The 24374-nt window shown below is 40.9% G+C and overlaps 1 long non-coding RNA gene across 1 annotated transcript; it reads left to right on the top strand.

Moving 5' to 3' along the window:
- The first annotated feature begins 7913 nt into the window (after window positions 1–7913).
- LOC309393547 lies at window positions 7914–24077 on the top strand. Its single transcript, XR_014175605.1, has 3 exons — window positions 7914–8125; window positions 8844–8936; window positions 23699–24077. It is a non-coding gene; the product is annotated as an uncharacterized lncRNA (long non-coding RNA).
- Window positions 24078–24374: the final 297 nt, after the last annotated feature.

Raw genomic sequence — 24374 nt, 5'->3', positions numbered from 1 at the left:
TCACCCCGGCGACTATAGCCAAAGCTTCCCGGTCGAGCTGGCTATAGTTTCTTTCGGGCGAAGACAGGGTACGGGAGAAGAATGCGACCGGTACCTCTAAGCCAGACTGTAAACGGTGGCTTAAAACTGCTCCGACCCCGTAGGGCGATGCGTCACAGGTTAGAGTCACTGGAAGGGATTCGCTGTATTGGTGCAAAACAGTCTCAGAAGTTAAAAACTTTTTTATATTGGCAAAAGCCGCGGCCTCTTTCTTCCCCCAAAACCATTTCGCGGAACGGTCTAGCAAGCGATGGAGAGGCTCCACAACTGACGCTTTATGCGGCAGAAAAATATTGTAAAAATTGAGTAGCCCTAAAAACGCTTGAAGCTCGGCTTTGTTTCTTGGTGAGGGGGCTTGTGTGATCGCCTGCACCTTAGCAGGCGTAGGACGGATTCCATTCTTATCGATTAAGAACCCTAAGAATTCAACTTGTGGGACCGCAATTTGGCACTTGGTTGTTTTTAGCTTTAAACCAGCACCACGGAAACGCTGAAGTACAGTTCGGAGGCGGGCCATAAGGTGCGCCATGGAACAGGCTGATACCAGGACGTCGTCAAAATAAGGTACGACGCCTGGTATCCCTTGCAAAAGCCTCTCCATTAAGTTCTGAAATAACCCTGGCGCTACGCTGACCCCAAACTGTAATCGGTGGCACTTAAAAGCGCCTCTATGTGTAACTATAGTCTGGGCTTCAGCAGTTGCCTCATCCACAGGCAACTGCTGATATGCCTGAGCTAGATCGAGCTTAGCAAAATTGACCCCTGTCCCAGAGAGTGCAACAAATGCTGCACCACCGGTAGGGGGTATGCACTCTGCTGTAATGCGCGGTTAAGGGTGCACTTAAAGTCCCCACAGATGCGCACAGACCCATCATGCTTCACTGGTATGACGATGGGAGTCTCCCACCGGGCATGATCAATAGGTTCCAACACCCCCTGAGCTATTAACTTATCCAATTCAGCGTCAACTTTAGATTTCAACGCGAATGGCACTCGGCGTGGCTTAAGCCGCCGTGGTGGTACTTGGGGGTCTAAATTGAAAACAATGGGTGTGCCTGTATATTTTCCTAATCCTTCCCCGAAGACTTCGGGAAACTCCTTAATCAGAGTATCCAGGTGTGGAGTGGTCTGGATCTCATCAATACCAGTTATGGCTAGACCTAACGCTTCAAACCACTCCAGCCCTAATAAACTTGGCCTGGGGCCCTTGACAACAATAAGGGGAAGCCTTTTTTGAAACTGCTTAAATGTCACCTTGCAGTAAAACTTTCCCAGTACAGGAATGGAATTTCCTTGGAAATCCCTTAGCTTCAATGGGCACGGGGATAGGCGTGCCTGTGAAATACCTGGTACAATTCTCCTGAGTCCAGCCCATGATATGATAGACACGGCTGAGCCAGTATCTATCTCCATTTGACAGGGCTTACCCTCTATCCTAACGTTGAGGAATATTTTTCCCCTAGGTGCATGGATGATCTGATCCACTGCATACTCATCTTTGTCATCACTAACTGTGAAACAAGAGTCTTGTTTCCTAGAACCAGTGTTCCTGCCTGAGTTGGCAGGTCTCCTGAAACTTTGGTTAGGGCTGGGAGAGTTCCCTTCCAATGCGCTCGCACACGGAGCTACTGCCCTACAAACTCTTGCCAAATGGCCCCTTCTTCCGCAACGGAGGCAGGCAGTGTTTTTAAAATGGCAGTCTGCCCTATCATGTTTTCCCCCACACCCAGGGCAATTTGCACGGAAAACAGCCTTACCCTGGCGCCCTTTTTGTTGCTCACCACGCAGCCGATGCACTTCATCGTTCCCGACGGCTCCGGTATCCTCTAGGGTGTCTTCATGGTGAACCTCGGTAGTCTTTTCTGTGGACAGAGGTTTTGAGAACCTCTGGAGTTCGTCTGTGGATTTGTTTGACATTTCTACAGCCCTGGCTTCGTCAAGGGCCGTTTGCAAGTCGAGCTCAGGTTTGGCCAGTAGATGGCGTTGTATGCGGAGGTCCCTAACACCCCCCACAATCTGATCTGTTAACACTTCATCTAGGTCTCTAAACCTGCAATGGACAGCTGCGGCTCGTAATGCAGCCACGTAATCATTAATAGATTCGCCCTCTCGCTGAACCCTACGGTAAAAGGCAAATCTTCGTGTGGTGCGGGAGAGCGATGGGGCGTAATGATTCTTTAATCTAGTCATTAACGCGTCCCAGGTTATATCGTGGACAGAGAGTGGGGCAACTAAGGTTTCAGCCAAATTAAACATCTCTGTGCTACACAAATTTAAAAAACAAGCCTTTTTTCGCTGCTCAGCCAAGTCAGTGAAGCCGTTGGCTTCTAAGTAGCATTCAAAACGTGAAATATATGAGACCCAAGTCTCTGTGGCCGCGTTGAAGGCGGCAAACGTATTCATGGATGCCATCTCTGAGGTAACTTCTTCTGTTGATTTTCAGCCAAAAGGTATACGATGGACAGTGACTCACTCGACCTCTCGTCGAGTAATTCCCTGAGGGAATTTCAGCTCTCAGTGAGGAAATCAGCTCTCAGTGACTTCAGCTCGTGGTTAGTGACTCACAGCTCTGCCTGGGCTCCTCCAGAGTATCCCATCCTCGTCGCCAATGTTCTGGCTTGCGGAGAACACAGGTGGACAAAGGAGGCGAGCCAGGACTTAACAGAATGCTAACAGTTTATTGCTAACAGGTTGCCAACGCGGCAATTCACAATACACGCGCTTCGCTAACAGGCAACAGCTGAGCTCTGCTCTGACAGCCTTTATATATGCCGCTGTCAGAGCAGTCAGCCAATCAGCGCTTAGCACAGCGCCCCCTAGCGTAGCGGACCAGAGGGAAAACTATATACACAACAAATGATATTCTTCCCACAGTGACCAATTTCTATTGCTTAATAAGTTGTACAAAAAATCCTTCAACAATTGCCTTATTCAGATGTTACACTCAAATTTTCTGCGTGTGGCACAAGACTATGCATGATAGCTTTGTTTTAATGACTGTATTAGAAAGTCCTCTCCTTCAATATTTGCCTAGACATTAAGGGAACTCCTATATATGTTCACACTTAATGTAAGCACTTTTCTGTGCTTCGGATCTTAATCCACAAATCAGCAGGCCCAGAAACATGTTGGAGATTATGCTTAACCATGTCTGAATGCCTGGTGCTTGGATAGGATGAATATCTTATAATAGTGTTCCTTCCTACCCAACTTTCTTTGTTCCTTGTTAAGATAATGGCCATCCTTTGGAGTATTGTTTTATGATTTTTCACCTCTTTTTATTCTAAAGGCTAATGTGAGCAAGAGTATTCAGTACAACATATTAGCAAATTGAATAACAATTTGATCTTTGATATTTCTGTTCCACCATTTAAATCACTTCACTTCTTTTGGCTTGCAGAGTTTAGGGCCTGAACTGAGATGTAACATTGTCACAACTCATTCTTTATTTTCAGGTTTTTCAGAAGTGCCGGGGTTGCTGGCTTGATTTTAATTCTGTAAAGACTGTTGGATTTGTTTCTGAATGCTAGTTAATGTATGCTTGCTCTAGGCTGTGTGGTTCAGTCATAGCCTGCTAATATGCCCAAACAATATTATCCTTGCTGCTGCAGTATCAATTACACTTACAAGAGAAAAATATATTACTACTTTAGCAAGAAAACTTTCTTTCTGATATAAACATTTTATGCTGCATTACTCAGACAAGATCTGGATTATATTTCCATGAAAAAAACCTGTGCTACAATTTTCAGTGTGCAAGGAATTTTTGCAGGGTAGAATAGCCATTAACATGAGTCCATTTCTGGAGACTGAAATAAAATAATCAAAACTCAGATTATCATATCAATTCTTAAAAGAGAACATAAAGCTACTTTGTATTGAGTTATATATTCAGAACACAACATATAGTCTTTACTACAAAAATGTTAAATTTAGTGAATACTTCCAGGCTGTTTGACACTACCTAAATTGCAAAAGTGACAAAATTTTGTGGTTGCATGACAACCTTTAAAACAGCAGTCACCAACTGGTGGTCCATGAGAAAATTTGGGTGGTCTGCAGAAAAAATTATTTGCATCTTTTATATTGCACTAAATCAGGGGTCCTTAAACTATGGCCCCTGGGCCGATACGTGCAATGAATATTTGTGTTGCTACAGAGTCTCCCCCTTTGGGGTCTTTTTGTGCAGGTTGGCGGGGGAGCATAAATTCTAACTTGGGGTCTGCTTCAGCCTCCCGGTGCGGGGCTTTGGGCAAAGGCTGGAGGGAAGCATAGGTTGTGGCAAAGAGCTAGAGGGCCTTGTTCCAGTGGGACTGCATCATGGCCTGGAACTGGATGACCATCTCAGCCCGCTGAGCCTCCAGGTGCCGGTACCTGGGCCTTGCACTCCTGCAGGTCTTCCCTCTGCTTGGAAAGCCTATGCTCGTAGTCCTCAGTGAGGTGCTTCTGCTGAGCCTCCTTCTCAGTCAGATCCAATTTGAACTGAGCCAGCTAACTCTTTTCTTGTTATGGCTGCTTAGCTCCAACAACTGCTTCCTATTGGGGCCTAAGGAGCCCAGGTGGGCAAGGAGGGGCTGGGAGGGGAGGATAGAGGAGAGGCCAGCAAGGTGCCCTCGATGTGAGTGACATTGAGTTGGCCACTCCCACCCAGTCACATGACCACTTGGCCACAGCCAACCACCCAATCATTAGGTATATCTTATTTGTGGTCCATGAGATTTAAAATTATGAATTTAGTGGTCCCTGAGATCCAAAAGGTTGGGGACCCCTGCTTTAAAAGACACATATTCCCAATGACAGAATGGAAACAGGCTGAAATTTTGTGACTTTATTATTATTCTAATGCAAGTCTTTTTCTGCTTGAAAAAAGAGTGCTCATAAGTATTAAGCATGCTGCTTTTCACAAACTGTGTGCCATTTTAAGAACCTTTGTTAACTAGCAAAGTGGATTATAAATAGTTTTAAAAATAGCAGTAATGGATAAATACTTTCAAAAACACTTTTATTTGCGCTACAGTAAACTTTTCAATTTTGCTTGTATTTTGCATCTGAAAATAATTGTCCAGAACAAATTTCTTTCAGATTTATCACAGCAAGGTCATGAAGACATCTAGTAAAACTAATACTATAGCTGAAGAAAAGTTTGTTAAATAGTAGACACACATAATTAATGTTTAATCATCCTGTAATAAACCACAAAAGTCATGGTATTATTTGATATATTACTTGGCTAAAATATCTAGAAGAGAGGTGTCCAACCTTGGCAACTTTAAGACCTCTGGAGTTTCACTGCCAAAATTCCCCATCCAACCATGCTGGCTGGGGAATTCTAGAAGTCCACAACTTTTAAAGTTGCCAAGGTTGGCCACTCTCATTTTAGAGGACTTTTGAGAATGAGTTTTCACTTTGACATATGTCAGATAAAACTGGAAGCACATTTGCTTTCTGAATTCCCCATCCATAGATGATGGGAAAAAAACAAGGCATTGTAATCAGCTCTTCGCAAAGAATCTGACTACTTTCCAGATCATTTATTCTGTCAGCCTTTCAAGGTTGGCTAGCTTCAGGAAACAGATATTGCAAGAACTCTTGGAACTTGCTTTGTTGTTGTTGGGTATAATAACACAAACATTTGCAGCTCGCTAGAGTTTCCCTCTGCCCCTTTTCTATCAAACAAAATCAAGACAGAATAATTCTTGAGTCTCTTTCTTACAGTTTCTCCTTTTCCAGGACTATCCCATTTTTTTATTATTTAACTCCCACTCCAATTCCAATTCTAAGAAACTGTTTCAATTCCAATTTAAAGAAGAGGGAAAAATCTCTCTTTGGTGCTGTTTAGCGTATTTTCAGCTGAATTGCAGATGTTATTTTCTTGTTTTGAGAACGAGTCAGTGAGAGATATCAAGTTTGAATGGAAAGAGACAAAATAATGTGGAATAAAGCAACTACATCTCTACAATACTCATCCTCCTCATATCTGCCTATCAGCTTACCTGGTGCCTTCCACAAGTCTAGCCCTATTAAAAGCCATCATCTTCTGAATATCAATGGGGTTTCCAAAGTTCAACAGCTGTAGCTAGCTAGCTCCCTTTCCTCAGTATGCTGGTAGGAGAAGTGGTGGCGGCAGAAAAGGATTGCACTATGTGAGATATACATACAGAGAAAATGCTGATGTGTACACAGATGCTGCCAAGATGCATTCTTGAGTTTACTGATGAATTTGTTTTCTGCCCATAGCTTCTGAATACCCTCTAAGATTCAGAAAAGAATGAGGAAGTAAGCAGAGGAGAGAGAAATAGAGAGGGAGATTGAAAGACAGAAGGAGAGGAAAAGGAGGCAGGGAAGGAAGGGGGAAAGGGAAGGAAAGAGAGAGACTTTCCTTTCCTTGCATCAAACTACAGGCCAGATTTGTCTTGGCATCTTTTTTCTATGTTTCCATGATAATGTCCTTATCTTGTTTCCAGCCCATAAACCTTTAGCTCAGTTCACTGCAGAATTGAATGTTTAGCCAGATCTGCTCTGAAGTTGGAAAGAGTGTGAAGGAATTGGCCAACTCTGTGTCTATTTTTAACAACAGTCAGACGTTATCACCTAAATTCCATTTGTGATGTCAGAATTTCTATGGTTCAGTGCATCCGCTGGAATATGTTATTCATGAATCCACAAATACAGAAGTTGCAAAAATGGCATAACTTTTTCCCCCTGAAACCACAATGAGAACAAAAGTGAGATACAAGTTGTATCTCACTGAACAAAATAAGAACGTTGATTTTTGAAATCATTAGTATTAATTTCCCCTCTTTCACCAACAAAGAGCTATATTTTATTTTTTGGGGGGAATGAGCACTTATTCTCAAAAATGTTTTTGCAGAAGTGTCTTCACTTAATCTAACATCATATTAGTTGTACAAGTTATAATTGAGAGATTCCATTTCTCATCATTGAGAACTTCCATTTCTTACATTAATGATAGTGACAACTTGAAAGTTATTCCTTCATCATCCATGAAGTATCACAATAGCTGAATCATGGCATTAGAAATACACTTAACAGCACTTTATGTGGCTTGTAAAAGCACTGCTGCAGCAAAAATTGCTGCCTGAGGCCAGATCCTTCACATGCTACATTTATTTGATATGAAAAAAAAACACACATCTTTTAAAATGCGTTGGAAATGCATTGCTTTGTTGGCCCCTAAAATCTGTTTTCTACCGCACATTTCATTGTAGGTTGCATTCTACATTCCGAATCAATATTTCGTTTGCAGTTTGAAAGTAAAGTAGCATTTGCTACTTGCAATAACCAGTTCAGATGGTTAAACTAACTGTTCCTCCTTTGAAAAGAAAGTGTGCAATGTAAAGAAAGAAAATTTGCAAAAGCTTAAAAACTATTCTGTGCAAGTGATCAAGATGAAGAAAAGTAGAACACAAATCGTGAACAGCATGGACATTCCAGTACCTCGTATGCTATTAGCTATGCTTGTTTTCTGGAGGGGAGGGGAGGGAAGTGAATAGCAGTTTCTGAATCTTTTTAAATGGCATCACCACACCCAATACATCAGATTGCTTTAATGTAAATAGGATATTGAAGATGAAGATGTTTCCACCAGATTATGATAACAGTCAAACATTTCTATAAAGGATATGATAGCAGTGTTTCAATATTTGAAGCGCTGCCACAAAGAAGAGGGAGTCAACCTATTTTCCCAAGCATCCAAAGGCAAGGCAAGAACAATGGATGGAAATTAATCAAAGAGAGATTCAACCTAGAACTAAGGAGAAATTTCCTGACAGTGAGAACAAATAACCAGTGGAACAGCTTACATTCAGAAGTTGTGGTTGTTCCATCACTGGAGGATTTTAAGAAAATGGACAGCCACCTATCTTAAATGGTATAGGGTCTCCTGCCTAAGCAGGGAGTTGGACTAGAAGACCTCCAAGGTCTTCTCTAACTCTGATATTCTATGATAAGAGATTGGACACCAAACATCCAGTATGGTATGGGGTCTTCTACTTGAGCTGGTGGTTGGACGAGAAGACTTCCAATGTCTCTTCCAATCCTATGGTTCTATTTCTATGATTTACAGGTAAGACTGCAAACACATTTAATATTTGACATTGTAAAGCCATTTCATGGTGTTTATTGTTCTTTATCATTTATGAGAATAGAGGCTAATTTTTGTTTTTATTTATGTATTCTCTTTTATAATCTGTCTTCAACTTGGTAGTACAAGTGTCAATATGAAGCACTTGCCTTTTAATTATAGGTTTGTATATTTGTAGTTTTGTATAATGGAAAATGGGTTTTAATTATATTTTTCTTTCTGTCATAAGAAAGCAGACTCCTTTCTTATGGCAGTTGCTGAGAAAAATAAAGCATAAACAATATTTTGGCCTTTTTGTGTAGGATAGGATAGAATAGAATATAATTTTAATGCTACAAAAATCTGAGTTTCATTTTCATTATTTCCATTCATTCATTTTCATTCATTTTATCCTCCATAAATAAGAGAAAAACTAAATGTTTATTTTTTCACTAGTCATTTTAAAAGTCTGCTAATTGTAAAATGTCTACACATGCAACATAATAAACAAATAATTTGAACAGTATGCAGATCTTTTATATGCATGATTACAATGTATACTATCAATTCTGCTTATTAACATATTTATTTATAGTGGTCCTTATTACTGAACATTGGAATTGAATCAGACATATGAAAATTGATACTGCTATTGAAATGGATATAATACAGTTATATTATAGACAATCAATGCAGGTTCTTCTCTACCATATCTGAATAGGAAAATCTTTAGTGAGAAATGTCCATTGATCAACTGGTAATGAAATTCTTTTCGCTTAGGCCTTTGTTCATAAACTCCCTTGTTATGGCTGCTGTAAGTATGTTGACTTAGTTTTTGTTCCTGTTCATTCTTTATCTCTCTTCGGTACATGTTTCTGCCCTTTTTAATGTTTATTTTATAATTTTATTTGTATTTGATTGCAATGCCTCATTTTCAGGGGTGGGTTGCTGCTGGCATTACTGCCGGTTGGGCGCACAAAAAATGGACCCGTGCGCATTTGCACTTAAAAAGATCTGCGCATGCACGCAATGTCAGAAAAGGGGGAAAAATACATTTTGGCAATGAAGATTGTTCTGCGCATATGCAGAACCAAAATTCAAGATGGTGCTGACGACAATAAAACCAGTTCGGGGGCGTGGCAGGCCGAGTTACTGTCTACTTGGCCGAAGCGGTCTGAACTGGGTAGGAATCCACTTCTGCTCATTTTGAGCATAAATGTTCCATATAAAATGTATGAATTTGAGGGGGAAAGCCTATGAGACTTTCCAATAATGTATTAGCTATTACAAAATACATACAATTGCACAAATCAGTTGACAGAAATATAGCAATTAAATTCTGAGGGACATCTGGCTTCTAAAATTTCAACCCAACAGTCATGTCTCATTGAGAAATCTGCTTTGAGTCTTGCTGTATTAATGGGAAATGCATGAGTGAAAGAATTATGCCAAAGTCTCACTAAGAAAGAGTTTTAATGCAAATGTCGTATAATATCCGATCCCCTGAAGCTCAGACAACATTTGAACTTTCTTGGATGCCATTAACAGTCCTGCTGAGCATGAATGTGGCGTAGTTTGTTTTTATTTGCTCAAGACGTACAAATGATAAAGCAGATGTAATGAAGGTTTCAGTATCTAAATGGTCTGAAAAGTAAAAATGAACTTTGCAAGACATTAAAACAATAAAGTTGCCTTTGAGTCAGACTCAGTTTCAGATGATTACGTGAACATATCCAAAGGGTTTGCTTGACAACAGTATGGAAGTAGTTTCCTATTATCATCATCAGGATTGATTGATTGATTTCCTACTGTAGGCTAGAACCTAGAGTTTCCCCGGTTATCTTGCACCCAAATATTAGAAACTCAGATCTGCTTAGCTTCTGAGCTCAATGCTGGCCCCATTCTCTCCTCTACCATGACTTAACAATCTTAGAAGTGGTTTTTTCAGTGTTTTATTAGGGAAGAATGCAGGGCTCATTCAAGATATTGTGATACCCTCCACAGGAACTGCGCATGCCCAAGATGGTGTCCTGTCACGTTTGAGGAGAGCTTTGGGGAGATGATTGTCCTTCTTGGGGCTTGCATGGGGTACCCTATCCCATCGTTGGTTCCAGGTCCAGCTATGAGAACTTCCTGGGACCTCGGGGATACCCTTGAGCTGCGATGTCCTGCCTTGTAGCCAGAACGTCGTGAGTGAAATGAGGTGATTGGCGGTGAAAGGAGAATGGAGAGCGTCGGCGGCTGCCAGCATGGGTGTGGTCAGCGGCTGCGGTGGAACGCCCGGCCTGGGGTCTCTGCAGCCAGCGTGGGTGTGGTCGTCATCGTCATAGGGACACCTGGCCTGGGGTCTCTGCAGCCGGCGTGGGAGTGGTCGGCGGCAGCGGGATGCCCAGCCTGGGGTCTCTGCAGCTGCCACTCCCGCTCCCCATGCCGTGGTGTTATCCGGTTGCTCCCCCCCCTCCACCTTGCTTATGGACATGACAGATTGGATCAGTGGGGAGTGGCTGAAGCAGCTGGCATGTATATTGATGCCAACAGAAGATGGTTTCGGTAGTTGGCGTGGTTGCGGTTGGAGTGGGGGGGTCCTTCATTGTGGCCCCCTCCGGTATCACCGCCATTGCCTGGCCCACCGTACTGTGCCATTTGGCCATTTGGCCCCTCCTCCTGTGACACTATGGACTGGGTCTACGGAGTGCGGCCCTGGTGACGGATATGAGCTTGGCTGGCATGGACGGAGCTTGGCTGTTGGAGTCGTTGAAGTTAGAGCAGCCACCGCTCACCGCCGCCATCACTGACAGCTTCCCCACCTCACAATCTATCATCTGCTGCAATTTTGACAGCTGGCCATTACTCTTACATACTGTCCTTAACACCGACCATTTCTATGATGGACACAAGCTTCCCACTACCCACTTGAACACTGTTGGCTGCCCCCCCCCATGGACATGTCATCTCCTCATTCCATCTCCCCATGATGTCATCCCGTTTGGTTGATGCCACACTCTCCTCTATGTTATACTGCGACAGAATTTTACTCCCTCCGGGAACTCCCCCTTTCCCGGGGATGGCCTTCTTGCCTATCAAGACACTTCCTTAATGACGGATCTTGGGATCCCGAGAGGTGACATGAGAAGAAGAGATTTCTTAGGGATTTTTTACAGGGGTTTTTAAATCAAATTTTAAGGGGGGCAGGGGGGATTGATTCAGATGGCTCAGACAGGTTTGGGGTGGGGTCTGCCAGGGCACAGGCCAGAGCTAACTAATGGGCAAGGGTCGGGAGTGCTGGGAAGGGTCAGGATTCTGTGGGAGACATTAAGCCATTCCATTGGGGGGGGTTACCATCTCTACTGTTTGTGGGAGAGGCAGATATGGTGGGGCCGAGGGCCAAATTGCGCGGGTTCGCTGTTTAAGAGCGATCGTGCATTCCGACCCTCATTGCCCTTCTCGCACCCCTGGGTGCTCAGGATTACAGGACCCTGGTCTCCGGCTGGTGTCGCTTAACGCCAGGTCCATGGTACATAAGGCTCCCCTCATTTATGACCTCATACAAGAGGGTAGAGCGGACCTGGCGTGCATTACAGAGACCTGGTTGGGCCATGAGGGGGGTGTTCCCCTTAGTGAGCTATGCCCATCAGGCTTCTGGCGTTTCACCAGCTGAGAGCCCAGGGCAGGGGCGGGAGGGGCGGTGGTTATTAGGGTAAGTCTCAGACCTCAGGAGGTCACTGTGTCTCAGATAGGTGGGTGTGAGTCCCTCTGTGTAAAGTGGGACCTTGGAGCTCAGGTGGGCCTTTTTGTTACATACCTGTCTCCCTGCTACATTTCATCGGCCCTGCCGGAGCTGCTAGATGTATTAGCTGGATTGACGGTTGATTTCCCCAGGCTTATGATCCTGGGGGATTTCATCAATCTGCCTTCCATTGGCGAGACATCCGAGTCAGCTCAGGAGTTCATGGCTTCCATGATGGCTATGGAATGATGGCTAACTCAGTTAATTCAAGACCCCACCCATAATAGGGGACACACGTTCGACCTGATTTTTGTCTCTGGGCAGTGGATGAATGATCTAGATTTAGGGGATATTTCTATTCAACCCTTGTCATGGTCTAATCATTTCCTCATCAGGCTTGACTTCCATACCGCTACCCCTTGCGCAGGGAGGCGGAACTAACTAGATGGTTCCGCCCCAGGTGCCTGATGGACCCTGAAAGGTTCCTGATGGAGCTTGGGACTTTTCCTGAATCACTTGCTCACAACTCGACCGAAGCCCTATTGGAAGCCTGGGATAGGGCAGCCACTGGGGCCTTGGATTGCGTTGTGCCTTTGCGGCCTCTAACCCAGTGTAGATCCCGGGTGGCTCCCTGGTTTACCGAGGAGCTCCGGGAGATGAAACGCCGGAAAAGAAGCCTAGATAGTGGTTGGAGGGCCAGCCAGTCCAAATCTGATCGAACACTAGTAAGAATTCATGTTAAATCCTACTTAGTGGCGATAAAAGCAGCAAAATGGCAACATTTTTCTGCTCTTATTGCGTCCGCAGATAACTGCCCAGCCTCCCTGTTTAGGGTGACCCGTTCCTTACTTAACCAAGGAACTGGGGAAGACCCCTTGCAGGGTAGGGCTGAAGAATTTGTTCAGTATCTGCAGGATAAAATTGCTCAGATCCGGACAGGCTTGGACTCTGACTGGGTAGATTCGGGCAAGTCAACAGGGATGAATCTTGTGGAGACAATCTGGGATGAGTTTGACCCTGTGACCCCCGAGGGCATGGACAGGATTATGGAGAGACTCAGTGCTGCCACTTGTGTGCTGACCCATGTCCCTCTTGGTTAGTTTCGGCTTCCTGGGAGGTGACACGAGGCTGGCTCCAGACGATTACCAACACTTCATTGAGAGAGGGGTTCTTTCCCACCGCCTTGAAGGAGGCGGTGGTGAGGCCCCTCCTTAAGAAGCCTTCCCTGGACCCAGATTCTTTAGCCAACTATCGTCCGGTCTCCAATGTTCGCTTTGTAGCAAAGGTTGTCAAGAGTGTGGTAGCACGTCAGCTTCCCCAGTACCTGGATGAAGGTGTCTACCTGGATCCGTTTCAGTCAGGTTTCAGGCCCGGGTATAGCATGGAGACGGCATTGGTCACATTGGTTGATGATCTCTGGCGGGCCCGGGACAGGGGCTGATCCTCTGTCCTGGTGAAATTAGACCTCTTGGCGGCTTTTGATACCATCGACCATGGTATCCTACTGTGACGACTTGGGGGGTTGGGAGTGGGGGGTACCGTTTTATGGTGGTTCTCCTCCTACCTGTCGGATCGGTCACAGTTCGTGTTGACTGGAGAGCAGGGATCGACCCCGAGGCGTGTCACTTGTAGGGTGCCCCAGGGGTCAGTTCTCTCACCCCTCCTGTTCAACATATATATGAAACCACTGGGCGAGATCATCCGTGGTTTTGGGGTATGGTATCATCAATATGCTGATGATACCCAACGTTTCATCTCTATCCCAAACCACCCAAACGATGCCCTCAACATGATGTCCTGATGGCTGGAGGCTGTGCGGATCTGGATGGGGAGGAACAGGCTCAAACTCAATCCCTCCAAGACTGAGTGGCTGTGGTTTCCGTCATCCCAATTTGTGCATCTTGTTCCATCTTTGATGATAGGGGGAGAAATTTTAGCCCCCTCAGAGAGGGCCCACAATCTGGGAGTCCTCTTGGACACACGGCTTAGTTTCAAAGATCACCTGATGGCCGTCACCAGGGGGGCCTTTTACTAGGTTCGCCTGGTACGTCAGTTGTGCCCCTTCCTGTATCAGGATGCTCTATGCACAGTCACTCATGCCCTCGTCCTTTCTCGCCTGGACTACTGCAACACTCTCTACATGGGACTGCCCTTGAAGAGCACCCAGAGGCTTCAGCTGGTCCAGAATGCGGCTGCATGGGTTATCATGGGGGTACTTAGGTGCTCCCATGTTACACCCCTTTTAGGCGGCCTGCACTGGTTGCCGGTTGTTTTCTGGATACGATTCAAGGTACTAATTATGACCTTTAAAGCACTCCATGGCTTAGGCCCAGGGTACCTGCGAGACCAACTACTGCCACCAGTAGCCTCCCACTGTCCAGTGCGATCCCACAGGGTTGGCCTCCTCAGGGTGCCATCGGCCAAACAGTGTCGGCTAGCAACCCCCAGGGGGAGAGCCTTCTCTGTGGGAGCGCCTTCCCTGTGGAATGAGCTGCCCCCAGAGCTTCGCATAATCCCTGACCTCCGGTCCTTCCAACGCACCCCCAAAAGTTGGCTTTTCCAGCAAGCCGGCCTGGCCTGTTAATTTTATCTAATTTTTTAAATGTTAGTGCTATATTAATTGGGTTTGTTTTTTGGATTGTTTCTAATTTCCTTTTAACTTTTGTAATATGTGTTTTTTAATGCTGTGCGCCGCCCTGAGTCCTTTGGGAGAAGAACGGCATATAAATCCAATAAAACAAACAAACAAACAAACACTGTCCAGAGAAATGCCTACATTAGTGAACTGCATAAAAATATCCCCATAAATGGTTTCCTGATACTTCAAAAACTAACATATATAGTTTCATTCCATAATCCTGATTCCTACTCTACACTTTGGATTTGACAAATGCTGATTAAGTTCTTTGATCTGAACTCTTCCTTTATGCAAATGCATTCAACATATTTTCTTATGAATGAATTGTTACAGCTTTGGAATTAGCTTTTGAGCAGATTCTTTAGCCTTGAGTATCATTTCCACAAAACCATAGAAATGGAGTTTGGATCCAAAGTAACCATATCAAATATATATGAAGTGATTAAGTCAAGAGTAAGTATATTAGTTGATTAAACTGATTAAATATTGATGAATTTTTAAGTTTGATAACATCAGAACCCACTTTAATAGCAACAGGAATACCCATGCTATCATTGTTATTATCATAGACTTCAAATAGGCCATAAGCTATTTCTGCCTTTTAGAAAGTTTTATTTAAATCCGAGAGGATTTTATTATCTAAAATTTGTTTTTTGGAACACTGCCCTGCCAAATGAGTTTGGGCTGTGCTTAATTAAGTTCTGGGAACAACATTCCTTTTCTTTCATCACTTAATTAATCACATAGTATTTGATTACATTCTCCCTACATGACTTTCAGATCTTGGATTCCAAAGGAATGTACCTACTATTTCTAGGAAGGAAAATAAGTTTTCTGAGGTAATTTCTCAGCCAATTGAACTTCAGACTCTTTCTCTGTGCCATTCCCTAGCACTATGCTCTAGCTCTTAGATTTTTAAAAGATAAAGCATTGACATGAGGGGAATTAAATGCTTCCCTTATTTTCTTATTGTGAACCTCAAGTTTAATGTGATATATCATTTGGCAACACAAGTAATGCAGGACACCCTGGTAAAGATCGATGGGAACGGTCTCCATTATTACATCCCGAAGTAAATAATAAAATTCAAAGGCTTAAAAGTCATTTATTGATTGTTATTGTACTATCTAACTACAGAACAACTATTCACATTTTTATTGGCAGTTGGTAAAATCAACAATTGTATATAGCTTCATTCTGGTTAACAATGAACATTCTAATGTGACCACGCTGTATCTATGAGTCTTCTACATCTGGGTGAGTAATTGAGCTTTGTTTTGAAGTATCAAGAGATCAATGATGTACTTCTGAGTCCTAATGAGATAGTAAATATTTCTATTTGACTGGTGATTTTGTTGTGGGGTCCCTCAGAATTCCATTCTTTTCAATTTGTTCAGTGCTCATGTGGAGCTTCTGATCAGGAGCATTCACATGTTCATATTATTATATCATTATAATGCACCTATTTAGGTCTTTCCCGCTGCTTTCACCCATCCTTGAATTGGCAGAACAATGCTGGCACTAAATCTGCTGGCACCATTCCCTATTCCTAGTCCATCTCTTGTAGCTTTTTAAAAATCATACCAGTTATTCAGCTTTGCTGCAAAGTAATGGATGACAGAGCCTAACATCTTGAAGCTATCTTTGGAAAGTCTTAGAATAATGGTAAAATACTACTTTGATACCAATACAGCTAAGGACAATATACATTTGTCTCATAACTCATAAGATGTGGTGAAATTAAGAGAATATCATGGAGAGAAGACAGAAAAAAAGAGATTGTCAAGCATATTTGTGCAATATGTAAAAGGCCACATCTCTCCTTTCCATACAAATCCATAGAACTGATCCAGTATGTAGCAGTTGTTTGGAAGCAGCCATAAATTCAATGAAACTGAATGAACTGAATTAAAAGCAATTGAATGAGAGCTGAAATTAGAGATGCTAAGTGATTCTTAGGATTCAGGTGGATGTACCATTCTGAAACAGGTAAAAAAACAAGACTTTATTATATACTCATAGATATCACAATTTGCCAAACTAGATTCCATAATGTTAAGTTGTGGATTGTGGAAATAACAAATGTAGCTGTGAGGCAAAAACAAAATTCTTATGCACAAAAAAATTGAGTATCTTTTTAAATAAAATTCAGGAAGTTCTTTTAAAGAAATTAAGGTCATTTAGAAACTAATTTACACAAAATTATGTTACAAAAGGTAAATCTGATATATATTTGATGCTAATATTTTATTCCTAAAATCTTTTGAGATTTTAAAGAAGATCTATAAGTCAGTGGGTGAAAATTACATTCTTTGCATCAATCACAGTTTTTAAAAAAAGTTTCATCCCATTATCACCTATCTCTTCACTGTCCTTAAAGCAAAACATATAGTAGAGTTAGCTTGGGAAAAGTTGTGAGTAGCAATGGCACTTAGACTTATGTACTGCTTCACAGTGCTTTATAGCCCCCTCTAAGCAGTTTACAGAGTCAGCATTTTGCCCCCAACAATTTGGGTCCTCATTTTACCCACCTTGAAAGGATGGAAGGTTGAGTCAACCTTGAGCCTGGTGAGATTTGAACTGCCAAATTGTAGGCAGACAGCAGTCAGCAGAAGTAGCCTGCAGTACTGCTTTTTATCCACTGTGTCACCATGGCTCAGTAGGAAGGGTAAATAGAGAAGAAATCTTCTATTTTGTGCTACACAAGACTTTCTGAAAATATCTGAGATTTTGAATCTAGCACATGGGATTTGTGCCTAGGGAAAGAGAGAATACATAATTATTCTACATATATGGTTTTAGTAGCCAGAAGATACTGGAACCACTGAGCTGATTCAAATCTGTTTCTGAGTTGTTTCAATCTTCATTCTGAAGTCTTCCAATGAAATTTTGCTACTCAATATAGTAATAAAAAAGTCCACGTCATCAAAGATTCTATTTAACAGATATCAGACAAAGGTGTTCAAGGAAAGATTGGACAGCCATGCAATAAGACTGCCTGCCTTGGGTAGAAGACCTCTAAATAGAAGACCTCCAAGGTCCTTTCCAGACCTGTGATTCTATGACAGTAGCTTCTCAAATTGCTTTAAAGATTGGATGCTGACTTTTTTACACTCTGTTTTCTTTGGCTAATGAAACCTTCATATACAAAGTTTGGAAATATATTATGTTGAAACTGATGGAGCCTTTTCATCAAGCAAAGAGACTGATCTACATATGCTTAATTAAGAAGCATAGTGATTAGTGCATTTTTTGTTACCCAATGACTAATTTTTAGTCTGGATTTATTGCTATTTTTTTTAAATGAAAGTATGCAAATAAAATCTGTTTTGGGTATAATTAGGAGATATTGTTTCAGTAAATGTGTCTTCCTAAGATAACATGAAAATACTGTAGCTTTAGCATAACTTTGGACCTTCTCCTAAAATCTTTGAGCAAAATAATTTTCTTTCAGACTGCTTTGAATGCCTACTGACCGAGTACGAAGGTAGGATTTAAATCAAACTTTAAAAAATTAATGCTGTGCAATTCTAGCTTGAAATTAATTACACATTTTTTTCCTATTACTACTTTTCTACTATTCTCAGTATGATTAAGCATTTACTTCACATTTATTTCAGTTTATGTGATTTGGAGATGACACAGCATGTGATTGCTGAGGGATTTAATGGAAAACTGGAAAACCATAGAAGCTGTAGACCAGGGGTGTCAAACTTATGTTGTCAATGCAGTGTCATGTGACATATCAGGACTTTTCCCCGCTTCACTAAACTGGGTGTAGCGTGATGCATCCAGCCCAGGGGCTGGAAGTTTGACTGCTGTAGATCAATGAAGAGACCCTTGTATAATGAAATATGGCACATTCACACAAGTTGATATCATAAATCAAGACATGCAGAATGTTCTAGGACTTTTGAATGAAATTTCAAACCCAGAAAAATTTCACTCATGTAAACTTCTTTCCAAACTGAAAATAATGCACAGCAATAAATAATGCATAACACTTAGCACTTGTTTGGATTTTCTCAGGAAAAAATATTATAATCAATATAATCACTTAAAATATTTTGAAGGCATTATTAGTGGATGAAATACTCAGTATTCTTGCTTCCCCATTAATCCTTCTTTTATGTTCTCCAAAATGTCTCAGCAGGATCAGTTTTAGATAACAGTTTTACCCATTTTTTAACTTACTTGATGCATGCTTTACTTTGTGCAAAAAATGGAACTGGGATATTCTTATTAACGTTTCCCTGTTTCTTATTTATAATTATCCCCTTTCTTTTACTTATTTGTGTATTCAATTGCAGAAAATTTATTCACCACAAAACACCAATGTTACCTTAGAGATTAACAATAATGATAAGAAATAACTTTACAGAATCAATGTATATAAGATTTTATTGAGAAGATCTAAATTACATTAAAATCTGAGATTAGTTACAGTTTAATCTACTTCATTGGGTGCTGTTATTTGGAAGATTAAGTGAAGGAAGACCCCTGATTGATGTTGTTTTGAACCCCAGACATGAGATATAAATATGATACATAAACAGCAAATGTACAATGAAAATTATAATAATAGCTAACAACCCATCACTATACCAAATTTATAAATCAGAGAATAATAACTAAAATGCATTACATAAATCAATCTGAAAAGGTTTTAGCTTTTAAAAATATGAATTTGAAAAACCAAAAGAAGAGAAAAGACAACAAAGTGGACAATTTTTCCGGAAATGGGCTATTTGTTTAGCATATCTGGACAGAGTTTATTTGGCAACAACCAAAGTGGTATTTCCAAACAAACCTTTTTCCCTATTTGCCACCCACCGCACTTCATTTGCCAAAGACATTACAGAAACACAAATGTTCTTTTCATAGCGTTTAATTTCACCCTTACTCTGGTATTGGCTGAGTGGACATCCTGACTGTTATTATGGGTTTGTTCTCCCACTAAGGCACAAAAAATTGTCTCATTTTCAAGCCACCAGAGATTGTGTTCTATCACCAGTGTAAAACAGAAATAAAACTTTATTTCCTTGCTGATAACAGCACAGTTTTTCTTTCAAAAGATGAAATGTAGCCATTCACTTCGAAGCCTCTTTCTGCAATCAGACTAGTGAAAAACTTCTAATTAGAGCAGCTTATTAGTTGCGCAAGAGGGAAATTGTGGCAGAAAGAGACTAGCCACCATTATTTTTAAGATGGAGCTACTGATCCTTCTCCTTATCAAGTTTTCTAGCTTTGGTTACGCATGAAGAATTCCCGTGTCATCTATGTTCTTTAAATATTCCTCCACTGGTGTTACCGACTTTTCTAATGGGCTTAAAATCTACAATTGAACGTTGATATGTTACTTTGAAATACTGCTCTAATATAGTTAGCACTCATATCAACCTTCATGTACATTACGCAAAGGACCCAGATCTCTGGAAAGGGTTCTATTCAGAGTTGGGTTCCTACTGGTTCCGACGAGTAGGTAGTAACTCAGCCTGCATCCCTCCGAACCGGTTCTATCAGCGATGGCAGCATCTTGATTTTCAGTCCTGTGCATGCGCAGAACAATCTTCATTGCAAAAATGTATTTTTTTCTAACGTTGCATGCATTTTAGGTGCAAATGCGTGCATGCATTTTTTCTGCAACAAACCGGAAGCAACCCACTCCTGGTTCTATTGATGGGAAAGGTGGAAGGGAAGGGAAGAAGATGATGACCAACCACAAGATAGATGACCTTAGTTACAGTGGCGACTGGTGCACCACTGAAAGATTCAAAGACCTAGTTAGATCATCATGGAGAAAATCTATAAATGTCCTTGCCAAGAGTCAGCATTGATTTGATGGCACTTTGCCATCTTCCTCATGCAGGGATTAAAATTTATGTCTGGGTTTTTTTGAGGGGTATTACGTTTTTCATAGATAAAAAATGGTCTGAATGTTGCTGGGCTTAGGCTGGCACATAAACCCTGTATGTACATGCTGATTAAAAAAAATCCCTTTCATCCAGTCAAATAAAAAGGAAAGTAAATGAAATAAATACATTTTTACTAAAGCAAATGAAGTTGTAGAAATGAATAATTTGTAGTTTTAGCATGATCATCCAGCCCTTGGTTTAATTTCAAAAGCCAGCTGTAAGTTTAGTTCTCTTGTGAGAGCAAAAGACAATGGGATATTAGGAAAAGAAAAGCTATCAACCCCTTTGGGAAGAGGTAGAATACCCTGACCCTGTTGTAGTTTGCCTTGTTGGTCAGTATTAGATACAACACACTGATTTGTGCTGAAATCAGAGGTGTACGTTGCATTTCTCTGCTGAAATTACTTCTTGGATATTGAAGATTTCTGCTTCAAAATACTGTGAAAGAGAAATTGGCAATTTCTCTTTCACAGTATTTGAACCAATTGTCCAATCTTCTATTTGTTAACAATAGACTCACAAACCAAAGTCAAGCAAGTAATAGTGGACAAACTATAAACTGGACAAACTGTAAAGTTTATTTTATTTTATTTTATCCAGTTATGTATTTCCTTCTCCCAAAAAGCTTGTATTTGTGTACAAGAAAGGAATGCAGCTGAAGGCCTTGCATAGTTCTCTCCCACGGACCAAAACATAACTGTAAATCAGAAATAGGGGGAAGGTTTTTGTTTTTTTCCCTTGTTCTTTTGTAATTGTATCTTCAACTATACAAATCCTGCCAATTCTGTAACAGAAGTGCTGAATAGCCTTTTCAAGCATGGACATCTTCAGCAAATGCTCTTATAGTGCAGTGCAATCCTAAGTACAATATACCAATAGTTCTCAACCATTTCTTCACCATGGATCCCCTTTGAACACCCCTAAGCCTTAACTCAAGATTTAAATCATCCCATTTCTTCAAGTCCTCACAGCCCCCTCCCCGTGATGATATCCCAGACTCCCAGGGATCCACAGACCACAGGTTGAGAACTACTACTGTATATTATTTAGATCTACTTCAGCAGTTCCCAGAGAAGTTTAGCTAGGGTGGCAAACTTAGTTAAGCCCAGTCGTGCTATTCAGTTGGTTCCATCCAGTTCAGCAGTAGTGGCAGGAGGCTCCACCCACCCACCCGGACATCATTGTGTCCCATTTTTGATGATCTGCGCATGCACAGAAGGCCGCTCACATTTGCGAACTGGTAGCAAAGGTAAGCTGATTTCACCCCTGGTTAAGCCCTCATCTTCTGAAACTTTGTGGTGGAACATGAGGAGATGAACGAGCTGCATGGTGTTTCATTTTCTATCCTATCTGAATGCTCCCTGATTCAGCTGAACAAATGAGAAGGAGTTATTTTCTTAAATTGTTTATCAAAATAAATACAGATACAAAATAAACACTTCCAACTTGCAAGTATTCCTGATGGGTTTGAGGTTGGTTCTCGAACTGTGGTTCATGGCATACAGTATTTGTGGGGAGAAAATAGGAGGAAAGTCATTCAAAGTCTGTTCCTTCTTTGCTGACTAAGGTCGCAGTGGGATGGGTGGATTTTGAACAGGCTTAATGGAAAGGAAAATATAGTCTGCATTTTGAAAGTTGGCCAACCATAGAGTGAGCCATCCCAAAAATGATCCAACAATCACAGAAATGCTCTGATTGGCAGTTTCCAATTGATTAATGATTTTGACAAAGCATATAATATATTTATAGCCTTTGGAAAGTCTATAGATATACATATGTTAATGAAGTCCAATATCTTTTTTAATTTATTAAATTTATATATCACCCATCTCACCCTGAAAAGTGACTCCGGGGTGGTTTATTTTCTGTTACTGAAAATTTCTACTGCTAATAAAAGTAACTTTTTAAAAAAAGGCTGATGAAAATTACTTATCTTTTAGGAAATGATATATTATTATTATTTTTACCAGCCATAATACATTGTGAAAAGTCATATATCATGTTATGATGTTCTGGTATTAGAGTTTGAAAACATCTGCTTTAGATTAATACATCCATTTGGATATGTATAATCTCTAGTCCCTGCATAGGGCCCCTGAACATTTCCAAACATATTTATTAACTTAATATTTTTAAAGTAACAGGAAAAAATAATTTAGTATAATTTTCATTAAATGTCAATTAAATCAAATTTAGTTTTAGTCCTGATCCCATCTACTGTTTTTTGAAAAATAACCCCAGGCATATCACTCAAAGGAAAGGATAGTCTTTACCGCAGAATGTTTTGCATGAACCATTCACATGTAACTCATCCAGTGTCAGAAACAGGAGTTCAATTATAGGCTCCCACTGGAGGATAGATAGAGTTGTGGAGCCAGCCCAATCCAAAGTACCCTGCATCTACTGTAATGCCTTTATGAGCCCAAATATATATAAATACAATAGTAGAGTTGGAAGGGACCTTGGAGGTCTTCTAGTCCAACCCCCTGCCTAGGCAGGAAACCCTATACCGTTTCAGACAAATGGCTATCCGACATCTTCTTAAAGACTTCCAGTGTTGGGGCATTCACAACTTCTGGAGGCAACTTCTGTTCCACTGATTAATTGTTCTAACTGTCAGGAAGTTTCTCCTCAGTTCTAAGTTGCTTCTCTCCTCAAGGAGGGTTAGATTTACAGTAGATGCAGGGCTCTTTGGATTGGGCTGGCTCCCCAACTCTATCTATCCTCCAGTGGGATCCTATTATTGAACTCCTGTTTCTGATACTGGATGGGCACCTCCCAATTTTGCAAAAAAATATTCTGCTTCAGGATTTCAAAGTAATTGTAGTGTCAATATAACCAAAAAAGCTACCATGAATAAGTGCAAATATATGTGTCCCAAGATAATGTTGCAGGATCCCATCTGGGTCAGTCACCTGGACCAAATGTTTAGTCTTCTGAGCTTTTAGACATGCCAGAGCCCATCTTCAAGAACCTCTTTCTGTTAGAGTGACACATTCAGGTAGAGAGAAGTTCCCTGAGGATGGGCTCCACCATGAGTCCAAAAGCTTGGCCTGGGTGACTGACCCAGATGGGATCCTGCTAAAAAGCTGCGATTGTGATTTTTGGAAAATTAAAAATTAAATTAAATCAATTTGGAAAATTGAAAATACTAATTCAAGGACTGACAGTTTAGAAGAGAATTTAATGCATAGGAAACAGCACTATTTTGTTCTGAGAAATTGGATTCAATCAACTTTTTTTTAAAAAAAAAAAACCACACTGATCAAATTTTTTTGGGCTTCAATCCCACATAGGCACTTAGTAATCTGCAGAAAAGAACCAACCAATGAAGAAAGTTGAAGCTATCTTTCAACTCTGGTTTCCATCTGACCTAAAATGTGCTTTTAAGTGTAGTTATAACTTGATTGCATGTATTTGAACATCATGTTTGATTAGAATCTGAGATACACCCTGTATGTCAGGATAGGCTTCAAAATAAGAGAAAATAAAATAAGGAAAAAATTAGACAATTTTGAATGCACAATTCATTCACTTCTTATGTCGAATCTTATTTTGCTTCCATTCAAAATGTTATATTTCAGGAAAAAAAGGACATCTATAAAGGAACATGTTTATTTATTTATCGAAATAACTTACATGGTCTCCTATCATTCACAGAGACCATAAGCAACTCACAGCAACCAATAAAATCAGCCCCATAAAAAAAAACATTATGGTGTGTGATTCCCTTTATTCCATCAGATAATAATATCTTTTAGAAGAGAGTTTTATGCTGTTGATCATTAAATCCAAGCCAAGAAGTAGGATTGCATGTCATAATACAATGCAAAATAAATAAAAAAACAGAAAATATATTGGTTCCCTTCTCAAACCACAAACAGTTAGAATTTTTTCATGTTTAATTTAATCACTGTTGAAAGGAGCAGATAATGAAATGCAAATGTCAATCCACAGCACAGCTAAGTTAGA

The sequence above is a fragment of the Natrix helvetica genome, assembly GCF_964273705.1.
Source record: "Natrix helvetica genome assembly, chromosome: 5".
In the NCBI taxonomy this organism is placed as follows: domain Eukaryota; kingdom Metazoa; phylum Chordata; class Lepidosauria; order Squamata; family Natricidae; genus Natrix; species Natrix helvetica.
Note: the sequence above shows the minus strand (reverse complement) of the source record. Positions and strands in the feature narration are given on the sequence as shown.